At 48.7% G+C, this 10,614-nt stretch overlaps 1 non-coding gene across 1 annotated transcript; it reads right to left on the bottom strand.

Annotated features, from left to right (window-relative positions):
- Positions 1 to 4,379: 4,379 nt before the first annotated feature.
- TRNAG-GCC lies at positions 4,380 to 4,450 on the bottom strand. The gene has a single exon. It is a non-coding gene; the product is annotated as a tRNA-Gly (tRNA).
- Positions 4,451 to 10,614: the final 6,164 nt, after the last annotated feature.

Here is a 10,614-nt window from a genome sequence, read left to right as displayed (position 1 = left end):
AAGCATACACAACAGTCAGCATTCAACAAGATGCAGCCAAACAGGCCTGCAGCATGTTAGAATACCTTCCGCCTCCGGGGGAGCGAGCACGCAGATATTTAAATCCACCAAAACAAGAATAAAATATGCTGCAGGTCAGGAAAGCTGCCGAGACCAGTCGCATGACGACCCTTTTGCTGAGGGCTCAAGGAGGCTTTTGGAGGCTTGGTCAGCTACAGCTTGGAACGGTGCTTCTTCTTGCTCTGCACCTATCCTCTGGCGCAAGCTCCCAAGGGCCATTACGTGCACTAGAGATGGCGAAATCCTGATTGCTCATTCCAGTGTTTGATGGACAGTGAGGTAGGATCTGCCTCATCGGCAGGGCCGCTGCAAGGGAATTAGGAGCCCTAAGCACCTTCTGCCTTGCTCCCTCTTCCCCCCCCCCCCCCCCCATCTCGTGGCACCGCCCCCACCCGGTCGCATCTCGCCCCCCCCCAGGTCGCGCCGCCACCCCCATTAGGGGGCGCGAGCCATGTGGGGCCGTGAGCGGTGGCACCACAGCGGCAAAGAGGAGTGCGCCTAATGGTCAGCCCCTAGGCCCAGGCCTAGTTCTTCCGCCGGCCCTGTATACCAGGGGTAGGCAACTCTGGGCCTGGAATGCCATAACCCAATCTCCCCCCTCCTCAGACGCAATACCCACTCCCTCCAGACGATATCCTCCTGTCTGACTTCAGGACAGGATTTCTCAATAGGCGCACTAGGCCTGTGCCTAGGTTGGCAACACTCAAGGGGCAGCAGGCTGGCCGAAGATTTACTGCCTTTCTGCTTCCTGCTCCAGCCCCTCCCCTCCTAGGAATCATGCAGAGAACAGGGGAGGAGGAGGTGAGCCTGGAGCAGGGATAGCAGAGGAGCCACTATGCTCCCTAATCCAGCCCCCTCCTCCCATTCACAGACAGGGGAGCCTGGAGCAGACAGAGCAAAGGGGAATCATTTTGGGAATGTTCGGAAGGGGTGAGCAGCGGATCATTACAGGGTGAGGAGAGAGGCACAGGGGAATCAGAGGGGATCAGCTACATGGAGTAGATCTGTGTGTGAAGAAGAGAAGAGGGGCAGTGTTTGTGCGTGCGAGAGAGAGAAGGGAATGGTGCCAGCAGGTATGTGTGTGTATGTATGTGTGTGCATGTGTGTTTGTGTAGGTATGTTTGTTTATGGGTGTGTATGTATGTGAGAGTGTGTTGTGCACAGGTCTGTGTCTATGTGTGTGTGTGTGTCCAAGTGTGTTGTGCGCAGGTCTGTGTCTATGTGTGTGTGTGTGTGTGTGTGTGTGTGCATGTTATGAGAGTGTGTGTGTGTCCAAGTGTGTCATGCGCAGGTCTGTGTCTATGTGTGTGTGTGTGTCCAAGTGTGTTGTGCGCAGGTCTGTGTCTATGTGTGTGTGTGTGTGTGTGTGTGTGTGTGCATGTTATGAGAGTGTGTGTGTGTCCAAGTGTGTCATGCGCAGGTCTGTGTCTATGTGTGTATGTGTGTGCGCATGTTATGAGAGTGTGTGTGTGTGTCCAGGTGTGTTATGTGTAGGGGTGTGTGTGTATGTGTCCAAGTGTGTTGTGTGCAGGTCTGTGTCTATGTGTGTGTGTGTGTGCATGTTATGAGAGTGTGTGTGTGTGTCCAGGTGTGTTATGTGTAGGGGTGTGTGTGTATGTGTCCAAGTGTGTTGTGTGCAGGTCTGTGTCTATGTGTGTGTGTGTGTGTGTGTACATGTTATGAGAGTGTGTGTGTCCAGATGTATTGTGTGCAGGTGTGTGTATATAGGTGTGTGTGTATGTATGTATGAATGTGTGTATGCGTGTGTGTGAGTGTATGTGTATGTGCAGGTGTGTCTGCATATGCGGGTGTGTGTATGTATGAATGTGTGTGTATGTATGTGACAGTGTGTGTGTCCAGGTGTGTTGTGTGCAGGTGTGGTGTGTATGTATGTATGAATGTGTGTGTGTATGTATGTCAGAGTGTGTGTGTATGTGTCCAGGTGTGTTGTGTGCAGATGTGTGTGTGTTTGCAGGTGTGTTGTGTGCAGGTGTTTGTGTATGCAGGTGTGTGTATGTATGTATGAATGTGTGTGTGCATGTATGCGAGAGTGTGTGTGTGTGTGTCCAGATGTGTGTGTGTGTGTGTGCATATGCAGGTGTGTGTATGTATGTATGAATGTGTGTGTGCATGTATGCGAGAGTGTGTGTGTGTGTGTGTGTCCAGGTGTGTGTGTGCATATGCAGGTGTGTGTATGTATGTATGAATGTGGGTGTGCATGTATGTGAGAGTGTGTGTGTGTGTCCAGGGGTGTTGTGTGCAGGTGTGTGTGTGTGTGTATGCAGGTGTGTGTATGTATGTATGAATGTGTGTGTGTGTGTGTGTGTGTGCATGTATATGAGAGTGTGTGTATGTCCAGGTGTGTGTGTGTGTGTGTAGGTGTGTGTGTGTGTGCGTGTGCATATGCCTGATTGGATGGGAGTTTAGAGGGGGGAGCAGGGTCAGAGCATGATAGACACAGCTTCCCCTTCCTCCTCCCCTCCCCTGTGAGTCAGATCCTCTCTCTTGATCCTCTCCCCAGATCCTGGAACTTGATTTTTCCCTGTTCCTTATCTCCATATCAGGGTCCTCCTCAATCCCAGAACCTACCTCCCTCTCCTTCCATCCCAGATTCCTGAAATTCCCCCCTTTCCTCAATCTTCCCCATCTCCCTCACCTTCCGCATCTCCAGTCTTTTCTCCCTCTCCATCCCCAATCTCCTCTTGCAATCTCCCTCTCCCTCTCCTTCCCCTCTATCCCCAGTTCTCACCCTCTCCCTCCCCAACCGAGTCTCCTCTCCCAATCTCCCTCTCCCTCCCCCATCCCCAGTCCTCTCCTCTCTCCACTCCCATCCCTCTTCCCCTTCCCCTCCCCCTCTCCCTCCCCATCCCCAGTCTCCTCCACCATACTCCATCTTACCTCTCCTCCTACCTCCAAGCCCCCAGTCATCTCCCCCTCTCCCCCTCTCCCTCCTCCCAACCCCAGTCATCTCCCCCTCTCCCTCCTCCCAACCCCAGTCATCTCCTCCTCTCCCTCCCCTTCCCCTGTCTTCTTTTGCCCTCTCTCCCTCCCTTTCCATACTCAGTCCTCTTTCTCACCCTTTCCTTCCCCCATTCCTGGTCCTCTCTCCCCCTCCCTCTCCCTCTCCTCCCCCCTCCCTGGTCCTTCTCCCTGTACTGATATTTCAGATCTCTTTTCCTCACCCAATAAAAAGAAAATAAATTATATGGACACAAGAAAAGTTGGGAAATGACTTTATTTTCATAACATAAAGTAAAAGATGGAAATGTTTCTCAATGCGCTTAAGAACTTTCAAACTTTTGCCACAGACTCTACCCCTGAGCTGTTGCAGAAACTGTGAGGTTGTGCCTTAGACCTTCTTCTCCTTGTTCTCTGATCTTATTGGGGAGGGGGAATCAACAGTGCCGGGGGGGGGGGGCAATAAAATCCAAAATCTGTCACTGCTTCTTTGAAAAAAATGAAACAATGAAAAAAAAAACCAAAACCCCCAAACATAAAAATCTGTTGGGTCTGCAGTGCAAAAACATTCCCCACCCCTTAGCTGTTCAAGGAGCAGGCGCGATGCCTTGGTGCTCCCGACCCACAGCTGCCGCTATTGCAGATGGTGCCGGCAGAATGAGGCCAGCACCCAGCTGATGCTGCTTTACGTGCCAGAAATGTACCGTGGAACTGGCCCCAGTCTGTTGGCGTCATCTGCAATAGCGACCAGGGACTGCGTCTGCCCCGTAAGGACATTTTCAACAGGAGGGTAAAAGGGTCCAGGATGAGGGGAAGGTCTGGGAGTGGTGAGGTGGGGGATTGGGCAGTGGTGACAGCCTTATTTTTTTTATTTTTTTTTTAACAAAATGAATTAAATTGTTTGTTTTTCTTTCATTTTCTTTAAGAACGAAATGAAATGAAACCGAAAAATTTCTCGTTTCCTTTTCAAGGAAAGTCCATCTCTAGGGCACACAGATATAGCTCTGCACCATTTGGGTTGCCTTGCTCTGGGCTGTCTCTAGCCTGTCTGTATCCTTTGGAAGGTACGGCTTCCAGAACCGGCACAACCTTCAGGGTGAGCTCAGACCAATGATCAGGACAGAGGCACTCTCACCTTTTTTTTCTTCTGGTGGTTGTGCCTCTTCCTATTCACCCCCTTTATCAAACTCTTTCAGCTACCTCCAGACCATCAGCACTATCACCCCAAGGTCTCTCTCCTGGTTAGTGCACACAAGCTTCTTCTGTCCCATCCCCCTGATGTAATCTTCCCTCAGATTTCTGCAAATGTCCTTCCAAACCCCCACTTCAGGTCTGCATGATTGCAAGAAAAAGGTTAGTGCTGCATTGGCCGGGAATCGAACCCGGGCCTCCCGCGTGGCAGGCGAGAATTCTACCACTGAACCACCAATGCTCCAGCTGTTATCTAAACTCCAAACAGCTGCCCACATTCCTAACTGGAGGCTGAAGCGTCACTGCATGCTGTCTGCCACATCAGCAGCAGGGGCTGGGCTTGAGGGACTCCAGCTCTGGGCAACCAGAATGGAAAAGCAGAGGGAGACGGACCGTTAAAGGAGAGGAGGACCGGAGAAACCAGGAGGAGAAGAGGCAGATTTATTACTAAGCAGTACCTGTTACTGCAGTTTAAAGGAAGAATCAATCAAAGTAAACCACCAGAAATTATCAATTGTAAGTTTTCTTAACTAGTGTTGAATTACAAGAAATCTTCCCCAGAGATACTTAAGTGTGCCCCTCCCCCCCCCCCCCCAGGACTGAACCTTAATAACAATGTTTCATGCTTGTGTCGGCAGTGAGATTGGTGACCTCACATTTTTCCCGTTTTCTCCTCTCATCCCCCTCTCTTTACAAGGGTAAAGAGACTCCTCCCTCACTCTGGGTGAAAGCACCCGTGCTGACCACCTGTTTCTAAAAAGTGGTGTGATTACTAGGTCTGGGGAGGGAAATGATACCAGGTCTTTCGTTATGAAAGCCCCATTCTGCGTACTTTTAATTTGCACATCTGCAGCTGCTTCTAAACAGTGCATCCCGCATCCCCAGGTCCTCTCCTTTCCCCATTCTCAGTCCTTCTCCCATCCCTTTCCTATTCTGGGTCAGACCAAGGGTCCATCAAACCCAGCATCCTGTTTCCAGCAGTGGCCAACCCTGACCACAGGTACCTGGCAGGATCCCCGACAGTAAATAGATCCCATGCTGCTAATGCCAGGGAGAAGCAGTGTCTTTCCCCAAGTCTGCCTGGTAAATAATGATTTTAATTCCTCCAGAAACTTGTGCAAACTTTTAAAACCCAGCTATGTTAACTGTCCCTACCATATCTTCCAGAAATGACTTCCCAGTTGCAATTAATACATTTGCAATTAACACATCCCAGGTAGGCTTTCATTCACAATCAACCATCTCACCCACCTATCCCAGGCAGGCTCCCATTCACTCATCCATCCCAGGTAGGCTCTCATTCACTCATCCCAGGCAGGTTCTCATTCACAATCAACCAATTCACCCACCCATCCCAGACAGGCTCCCATTCACTTATCCATCCCAAGCAGGCTCTCATTCACAATCAACCAAATCACCCACCCATCCCAGGTAGGCTCTCATTCACAATCAACCAAATCACCCACCATCCCAGGTAGGCTCTCATTCAGCAATCAACCAAATCACCCACCCATCCCAGGTAGGCTCTCATTCACAATCAACCAAATCACCCACCCATCCCAGGTAGGCTCTCATTCACAATCAACCAAATCACCCACCCATCCCAGGCAGGCTCTCATTCACAATCAACCAAATCACCCACCCATCCCAGGTAGGCTCTCATTCACAATCAACCAAATCACCCACCCATCCCAGGTAGGCTCTCATTCACAATCAACCAAATCACCCACCCATCCCAGGTAGGCTCTCATTCACAATCAACCAAATCACCCACCCATCCCAGGCAGGCTCTCATTCACTTATCCATCCCAGTCAGGCTCTCATTCACAATCAACCATCTCACCCACATATCCCAGGTAGGCTCCCATTCACTCATCCATCCCAGGCAGGCTCCCATTCACTCATTCATCCCAGTCAGGCTCTCATTTACAATCAACCAACATCCCAAGCAGGCTTCCATTCATTGATGCATCCCAGGCAGGCTCCCATTCACTTATCCATCCCAGGCAGGTTCTCATTCACAATCAACCAACTCACCCATCCATCCTAGGCAGGCTCCCATTCAGTCATCCATTACAGGCAGGCTCCCATTCACAATCAACCAAATATCTTGTCCATCCCAGGCAGGCTCTCATTCACTCATCCATTCCAGGCAGTCTTATTCACAATCAAACAACTCACCCACACATCCCAGGCAGGCTCACATTCACAATCAACCAACTCACTCATCCATCCCAGGAAGGCTCACATTCACAATCAGCAAACTCATGTATCCATCCCAGGCAGGTTCTCCTTCACGCATCCATCTCAGGCAGGCTCTCATTCACAATCAACCAACTCACTCATCCATCCCAGACAGGCTCCCATTTACTCATCCATCTCAGGAAGGCTCACATTCACAATCAGCAAACTCATTTATCCATCCCAGGCAGGTTCTCTTTCATGCATCCATCCCAGACAGGCTCTCATTCACAATCAACCAACTCACCCACACATCCCATCCCAAGCAGGCTCTCATTCACCCATCCATCCCATGTAGGCTCCCATTCACTCATGCATCCCAGGCAGCCTCTCATTCACTCATCCATCCCAGGCAGTCTCATTCACAATCAACCAACACACCCACCCATCCCAGGTAAGCTTCCATTCACTCATTAATCCCAGACAGGTTCTTATTCACAATCAACCAACTTCCCATCTCAGGCAGGCTCCCATTAACTCATTCATCCCAGGCAGGCTCCGATTTACAATCAACCAACTCACCCACCCATCCCAGGCAGGCTCCCATTAACTCATTCATCCCAGGCAGGCTCCTATTCACAATCAACCAACTTACCCACCTATCCCAGGCAGGCTCCCATTTACTCATCCATCCCAGGTAGGCTCTCATTCACTCATCCCAGGCAGGTTCTCATTCACAATCAACCAATTCACCCACCCATCCAAGACAGGCTCCCATTCACTCATTCATCCCAGGTTGGCTCCCATTCAGTTATTCCTCCCTGGCAGTCTCTCATTCACAATCAACTAACTCACTCACCCATCTCAGGTAGGCTCCCGTTCACATCCATCCATTCCAAGCAGGCTCCATTCATACACACACGCACGCACAACCCAGGCAGGCAGGGTCCACAGGGTCTCTCTTACTCTTTCGCTGCTGCTGCCACCCAGTGCCTTGTTCACAGCTGTAGGTCTCCTTTTTGTGGCTCATCCTTGTTTGCCAACCCCATGGTTTTTAACGTTTGCAGTGTTAGCATTTCCGCTATGCTCATCTCATGAGTGTTGAATACCATGGAGTCAGAAGACAAGGAGAAGCAGCAGTGCATACTTTCTTTTCTTTACCTACCAGGTTAGGTCATGATGCTAGGAGTGTGGGCCTCTTCTTTCTTCCACTGGAAGAGGAATGGGGTCAATCAGCAGCTGCATGTGCCTTTCATTGTGCCCTATGGTGGGTTCCTTCCACTGCAGCTGCCCCCCCCCCCCCCCCCAGATGTGCTGCCCCGTGTAATTGCAATGTTTGAGACTCGGTAGCACAGGGCCAGGGCCTGCTCAAGGGGTGGGAGGTGTGACAGCTCCAACAGTGGCTAGGGGTGACAGCATCCTAAATCTGTCACTGAGGACAATCTTCCCTCAAGATTGGGAGAAGATCTTCCAGAGAATCAGTCAGTCCATAAGCCCTTTAGATCTGATTCCCCTCCCTCTCCCCCAATTCATCTGTAACCTGAAGCACAATCACGTTCCCTGGCTAACCAATACAATAGATGTCATGCTAACCCGATACCCTACCTTGCTTAGTTACAAAAGTGATCAAACCTATCCTGAAAAATCTTGATTCCAATCAAAAAATAATTGATAACTATTGCCCAGTCTCCAGCCTTCCCTTCTTACCCAAGGTAGTGGAAAAAGTGGTTTACCTCTGACTCCAAAACTTCCTAGAAGAGTATAACATCCTGCATCATTACTAATCCAGCTTCAAAAAAAGGCCATGGTACGGAATATGTCCTGTTGGCCAACGCAAACAGTATCTACCTACGTACAGACAAGGTGGCAACTCCCTCCTAGTCCTACTAGATCTTTTTGCTGCCTTTGACACTGTCTATCACCAACTCCTGATCCAAGTTTAAGTGACATTGGCATCAAAGGTCCTCAAAAGGTTCAAACTATTCCTATCTAATAAAACCCAATCTATTACATGGGCCAATGAACTGTCCAAACACACAGATCTCACCTGTGGAGTTCCTCGGGGTTTGGTCTTCTCCCCGATCCTTGTTAATATTTATAGCCGGTCTTCCTGTGACCTTATTCAGTCTTTTAACATTGAATGCCACCTATCTGCTGATGGCATCCAACTCTGCTTTGAAATGGGACCTGACCAAACTTCATCCATTGCAAATCTCAATGACTGTCTTACAGCACTAGCCCAATGATTAAATGACCACAAACTTAAGTTAAACCTCTCCAAATATGAACTCTTCTGGCTCAGCCGACAGAGTCATCTGCTATGATCACCACCTTTTTTATCAGGTATCCCGTTACATCCTAAGGTTACGGTACATAGCCTAGGGGTCCAGCTCAACCAAGACCTCACCATGGAATCCCACATCACTAAGGTGGTGAGGATATCTTCTTTATGCATCTGTGCCAGATCCTCCAACTTCACAAGTACCTCAATAAATGCAACCTTGACACTGTAATCCGTGCAGTAATCACCAGCCAAATTGACTACTGCAACTCCCAATTTAGTGGTCCCACACAATACAGTATGAAGTGCCTCCAACTCCTATCAAGTATGGCCACTAGAATTTTGGTAGGAGCCAAAGCAACAAACTACATAAAACCTATGCACCAGTAATTGCACTGGCTCCCAGTCGAAAGCAGGATCACATTCAAAACTATCTGCCTTGTTTACAAGTGCGTGAATAAACAGGCACCAGAATACCTCTCATAGCTTCTCTCCTCCTACACACCCATAAAAGAACTCTGGTCCTCACAAATATCCTTTCTCTCCTCTCCTTCTCTAGCTTCTGCTAGACTATCCTTTAAGAGACGTTGCCCTTTGAAGGTTCCACTATTCCTTTGATGTGAGCCGTGCTACCTCACTTTCATGAAGATATCTAAGGCATGGCTTTTCAGCCAGGTCTTCCATAACAAGACCCCGATTCCCCTTGAGCTAGATACCTGAACGTCTGATTATGGACTTTAAAGTTCTATTCCACTAGTTCCTAATGCTATTCTAACTGCAAATCTACGCTGCACTCAAGAGCTGTAAAGAGCTTTTCATTCAGTTCTACCAAATTATCAGTAAAATTGAGTTGGAAAACAGACCAGCTGTCAGCATAATTATTGCTGCTGTCTATTTTATGATATCATCAGTGCTGTTTACAGTGCAATTCAAGGACAGTTTAAGAGCTAAGCAATACATAGGACCTAGAATTTGATCTCCTTTGCCCCCTTCTGCAAGGAATCCTGGACTCTGAGTGACTTGACAACTTTTTGAGAACTGAGCATTTACAATCCCAAGAGAGATGTGTGCCCCGGGCCCCTATCTGGGACTGCTCAGTCCAGGAGTTGCAAATAAAATAAACAGTTCAGGTTTTCAGGATCTCCACAATGAAAATTCCTGAGGTACTTTTGTATGCTTTGCCTCTATTACGTGAAAATACATGTCATACATATTTATTGTGGCGATCCTGAAAACCAGACCTGTCTGTGGAATCCAGTTATCAGTGATTTGTGCTGAGCATGGTTGGGGCTATATTTGATCATTTTTGCTTTGATGGTTTTTGGGTAAAAATGTTGTATTACCTTTATCTGTACCTGTTGATTATTGTAGCTTAGATTGTGTTATGTTATGCTATGTTTAGATGCAATTGATTATTTCCTGTCTATTTTGTTTTATTTCTTGCAATTGATTTGCTTTAAACTTTTTTGAAGTGTTTTGCTTGTTGTATACTTTGCTTTGGGCACTAACGTGATAAAGTGAGAAATAAATATCTTAGATAAGTTAACTAATTACTTCACAAATCCATTGGAAAAGCAAAACTAGCCATAATCATACCTGGGAACTGTCCAGATTTGACCTGGAGACTTTGCAATTTTGAAGGAATTGCTGGGTCTTTGGGCCAACACCCAAAAACTCTGGGTGCTTCTCCTCTTTCTTGGCTGCGTGGTCCCAGAAGAAAAAGATGGCGGAGAGGTGCAAGGAGGAAGGAGGAGGAGTGTCGGCCCATTGTTGCGACCGTCGCTGCCCGACGTCTCCACTCCGCCCACCTCACCTCTTTGGTGTCTCCCTCTTTGGTTGATGGAAGTTTGGCTGCAGCGGCGCCATCTTGCCAACCTCCTCCGGCATCCCCGGACCGACTAGACGCTGCCTTCCGCCATGTTCTCCTGAGGCCTAAGGGCGTG

This window comes from Rhinatrema bivittatum, chromosome 4, assembly GCF_901001135.1.
Source record: "Rhinatrema bivittatum chromosome 4, aRhiBiv1.1, whole genome shotgun sequence".
NCBI lineage: Eukaryota > Metazoa > Chordata > Amphibia > Gymnophiona > Rhinatrematidae > Rhinatrema > Rhinatrema bivittatum.
The sequence above is the reverse complement of the archived record's forward strand: the minus strand, read 5'-3'. Positions and strand labels throughout refer to the sequence as shown.